We start from the raw sequence: 5,131 nt of genomic DNA on the forward strand, positions 1-5,131 counted from the left end.
ATTGTTGGTTGAAAATAATGAGGATGTTGCTTGTTGTAAAAAGCTGGAGTGTGCATTGTATGGTGCTATGGTACTGCAGTATGATGTAATTTCTAGCATACATGGGTTTGCTCTGAGGAGTAGAACCAGTTAGTAATGACAAAATGAAGCTTCATAACATCGTAACGCTTCGGTCATTGGTTCGAGTCATGGTCCATGTCTTGATGCTTCATGTGCACACGAAACCACCTGCTGACCATGTGTATAATCACAGCCACGTATTGTGTGATGCATTGCAATATGGTGTTTGTTGTGGCTCTTGGAAATGACTTATGAATGACAAAAGAAAATGTTTGATCAAATATTATGTCGACATGAAGTAATAAAATATTGTTTCAACGTACTCTGTGTGTGTAACTGGTAACGGTAGTAATCGTATACAGGTAAATCTAAAAAAAAAAAAAAAAAGAAAACTCAGTACTCATACATGGAGATTATTTAAACACTTGGGAAAATACTTTTCAGAGGGCAAATTCCTGCCTAAATTCTACATTAAAAATAAATCCCATTGTTTGATAGTAGTTTGTTACGTTATATTCTAGAGGTGGTGAAATTGGATTTCTCATTCACTTTAAGCTACAATCCTCAAATTATTCATGTATGGTAGCATCTCTATAATATGAGTTTCACTTTTTGAATTGAGCTACTTCACTAAATTAAGCTTTTGACACTATTATAATTTATTGAGATGTACCACTATGGCAGCTTGTGTAATGTGTTTGTCAACACATGTTTGGAGAATGGCATACCATAAACCCACATTTTCATGGAGCTGCCTTACAGGGTCTATATTGTTGTGTCGAAGGGTCACCCATCGTGCCAAATTCTGAGCCACTTCCTGAAGCAGGAAACAGGAAGTAGTTGAGCGAGGCAGGGCCACTGATGTTTTTGATGTTGAGCAAACAGCTATTCAGCTTATGGCCACAACATTATACCAGCAACCGATTGTTATTACAAATAACTGATTATTTCTTTGGTTGTTTAAGACTTAATACAGGGCTAAAGGATATGCGTTAATCTCCGCATTCTATTTTATTGACGTTGACCACGTGACCAAGGAACACGGGCATCTGACAAGATTATTTCGATATAAACGTTGAAAAACAACACAGTTGACATTCGTTTCATAATTGTTGTTTGGCGTGTCCATTTGTGACTCATCTGTGATTATCATGTCGATATGTGCCACCATAACTTTGGCTTGTAGGCTGGCGAATGAGGTCGTCTTTTCTGGCGTTATGTTGGCATCGTTTCTCGGTCTTTTGGCTAAGATCAGGTGTAGTATCTGTTCTTGTCAGTTTACAATCTGATACATCCCCTATCCGGGGACCATATATTAAATTAATTTTTGGAGCTGAGAGATGGAATAGGTGCTTATTCCATCCACTCCACGCATCGACCTGGTGTTAGCAGTACCTCCAGGAACGGTGCACCCCCACAACTTGGTCAAAAGAAATATCAATTGAGCCATCAATCCAATGACTTAAACTACATTTAATGCAGTGAACAGAAGGTAAACAAGTGACTCTCAACTCTGGGGTCTGTCTGTTATTCTGACCTTCAGTATTGTATGGAGGCATATTAAGATTGGACATGGAGCAGAGGAGAAAATTGACAAGGAATGTTAATTCCTTGTTCTCTGTAAACAAATACACAGAGCAGCCCAGTCTGGCTGGTGGACGTCATGGCAGGCAAATATGACTTTAGCGGTACAGCAAACCCATTTGAAACTGCATTTAAAAATATAATATGCTGTCCATGTTTTTACAGGCTGTTTAAAAAAAAAAAATCAATTTATATTAAAGTGGGTTGCGACCCATATCCTAAACTTAAGAGAAACCCGCCTATGACCTTTGAAAGGCACACTTTTGGACAATGTACAGGTGTAACACCTTTGAGAACTTGTCCTGCAGTTTTCATCCGATTGACTTCAAACTTGGTCAGTACCAGCGCAACACCTGGGACATTAAGTTATCAAAAGCTTTTTTCCCCGACATACTAAATGACAGTGGCGGCTCTTTAACTGAAGCTTTTCTCATGTCGCCACAAAACAGGACACGGTGACAGTTCATCAAAGACCTATTTGCGCTACGTTGCACCTACGCCTACGAAAATTCCTGCACGCGTGCAGCATCCCGAAAACAAACAAACCAAATTGTAATTACAGCCCATATCCTAAACTCAACAGAAAATGGTCTACAACCATTTAAATGTAATATTCACAGTACTTTAAAGTCCCACAATAATGATCAACAATGGATACACTAGTGCAGTAGGCCGAATAGTTAAATATCCCTCATGCAGCAACTGTACAAATTATGGATAACAAAGACTGGAGGGCTTGATGTTTGAATTTCAACTCTTATTGGTCGGTTTGAATTTATCCCCTCCTATCGGTTGAGGGCCTTCAGGTCCATAAAAGCTCCTCAGTTTGGTGAACTCACTTTCACACCAGCAGCCATGCCTGAGACTGCATTCAGCCTTTTTTTTCAACAAGGACATTTTGAAGAACATGCAGCTCATGACCAACCTGCAAGGCCGCAGCTCAGTCACTGGTTAAAGTGTATCTGTCATATGTTGTTCTGACTTATTGACCTATTTAAGGCTCTAATTACCTCAAAAAAATGTTTCCATTTTGTTGACGTGTGTGTGTGTGTGTGTGTGTGTGTGTACAGTGGTGCAAAAAAGTATTTAGTCAGTCACCAATTGTGCAAGTTCTCACACTTCAAAAAAGGAGAGAGGCCTGTAATTTTCATTATGCGTATACCTCATCTATGGGAGACAAAATGACGAAATAAACATCCAGAAAATCACATTTTTAAAGAATTTATTAGCAAATTATGGTGGAAAATAAGGATTTGGTATGAAACAAAAGTTCATCTCAATACTTTGTTATATATCCTTTGTTGGCAATGACAGAGGTCAAATGTTTTCTGTAAGTCTTCACAAGGTTTTGACACACTCTTGCTGGTATTTTGGCCCATTCCTCCATGAAGATCTCCTCTAGATCAGTGATGTTTTGGGGCTGTCGCTGGGCAACACAGACTTGCAACTCCCTCCAAAGATTTTCTATGGGGTTGAGATCTGGAGACTGGCTCGGCCACTCCAGGACCTTGAAATGCTTCTTACAAAGCCACTCCTTCGTTGCCCGGGCAGTGTGTTTGGGATCATCGTCATGCAGAACGACCCAGCCACGTTATATCTTCAATGCCCTTGCTGTTGGAAGGAGGTTTTCACTCAAAAACTCACGATACATGGCCCCATTCATTCTTTCCTTTACACGGATCAGTCGTCCTGGTCCCTTTGCCGAAAAACAGCCCCAAAGCATGATGTTTGCGCGACCATTCTTCACAGTAGGTATGGTGTTCTTTGGATGCAACTCGGCATTCGTTTTCCTCCAAACACGGCGAGTCGAGGTTTTACCAAAAAGTTATATTTTGGTTTCATCTGACCATATGACATTCTCCCAATCCTCTTCTGGATCATCCAAATGCTTGCTAGCAAACTTCAGACAGGCCTGGACATGTACGGGCTTAAGCAGGGGGCCACGTCTGGCAATGCAGGATTTGAGTGCTTGACAGCGTAGTTTGTTCCTGATGGTAGCCTTTGTTATTTTGGTTCCAGCTCTCTGCGTGTCATTCACTAGGTCCCCCCGTGTGGTTCTTAGATTTTTGATCACAGTTCTTGTGATAATTTTGACCTTTGATCTTGTGTGGTGCCCCAGATCGAGGGAAATTATCAGTGGTCTTGTATGTCTTCCATTTTCTAAGAATTGCTCCCACAGTTGATTTATTCACACCAAGCTGCTTACCTATTGCAGATTCAGTCTTCCCAGCTTGGTGCAGGACTACAATTTTGTTTCTGGTTTCCTTTTACATCTCTTTGGTCTTGGCCATAGTGGAATTTGGAGTGTGACTTCTTCCCCTCCCCCCCGTTCAGGAGTAGGGCGAGGAACAATACCTCCAGCCCCCACCGTCACAGGCGCCTCCACCAGCAAACATGTCATAGTTGATTCCCCCAGACCAGCAGCCAGCGATCCAGACGAAACAGCGAGGATGGAGGACTTGGCATCAGCACCCCGGGCACAAGGGATCCCCCCCCCTTCTAATTTGCCCTTTTCACAAACACAGAGAGGAAAATATTGCCTGCATGTAGCACACCTTTGCGAATTGGGCACCTGACACTCACGGGCATAATGCCCCTGGACTCCACACTTCCTTCACAGAAACTCGGGACAGTCCCTGTACACATGGCTGGGAGAGAGACACCCTCGACAAACTTTAACCTGTCGATCATGAATAACACGAAAGTACTCCGGACCTGCCGCTGTGACAAACCTAGCCGAGTAAGGCAGAGACTGTACAGTGGCGGTGAATTTCACCTTTACAAACCTTGTGCCGTCCGCGATGTCCGTTCCCGGCCACATTCTCCTCCTCACCTCAGAGACTGCTGAGACTCCCCAAGCCTGTAGTTTCTCCAGGATATCATCATCCTCGATATAAGCTGGCAGCCCCATAAAAGAAACAACCAGCTCATCAGAGGCAACTTCCCTCCCATGAATTCTGGCACTCCCAATACAAAATCCATCAAGCAGTTTCTCCTTCGCATTAACAGAATTAACAGTCACTTCATATTTATCCTTTGCAATAAACCTGCATGCTGTAATGCTCCCACATACTTCAGCCGTTCCCCTAATTAATATTATTGGAGTAATGGCATCACCATTGTCAATTTCAAGAATCAATGTTAAATCTTTCTCATACCTTTTTGTCACGACATTCTTATTCACCACACCACTGCAACCCGTCAAACCTTCTCCTCGCCCCGAATCCATCTTGTTCACCTGCCTCATGTCTCCAAGCCTGTCCTGACCAACAACCAATCCGTCCATTCGACCTGAAGGGGTGAAAAACAATTAAATCAAAACACTCCTCCACAGCGGGAAGCTGGGAGGAGGAAAAAGGTCACAAAGAAAAAAAACAAAACCCAAAACAAAAAGCAAAAACCAAAAAAAACAATCAAAAAACACAAGTAAAAGGTAGCCGGAGGAGCACAGAGCTCCTGCTGCCTGGACTGCTCATGCTCCACTAAC

The 5,131-nt window shown here is 42.5% G+C and overlaps 1 non-coding gene across 1 annotated transcript; it reads left to right on the top strand.

The window, feature by feature from the left end:
- The first annotated feature begins 1,285 nt into the window (after positions 1 to 1,285).
- Positions 1,286 to 1,477, top strand: LOC133398939 (U2 spliceosomal RNA). The gene has a single exon (XR_009768136.1). It is a non-coding gene; the product is annotated as a U2 spliceosomal RNA (small nuclear RNA).
- Positions 1,478 to 5,131: the final 3,654 nt, after the last annotated feature.

This window comes from Phycodurus eques, unplaced genomic scaffold (genome assembly GCF_024500275.1).
Source record: "Phycodurus eques isolate BA_2022a unplaced genomic scaffold, UOR_Pequ_1.1 contig_612, whole genome shotgun sequence".
Taxonomy (NCBI): domain Eukaryota; kingdom Metazoa; phylum Chordata; class Actinopteri; order Syngnathiformes; family Syngnathidae; genus Phycodurus; species Phycodurus eques.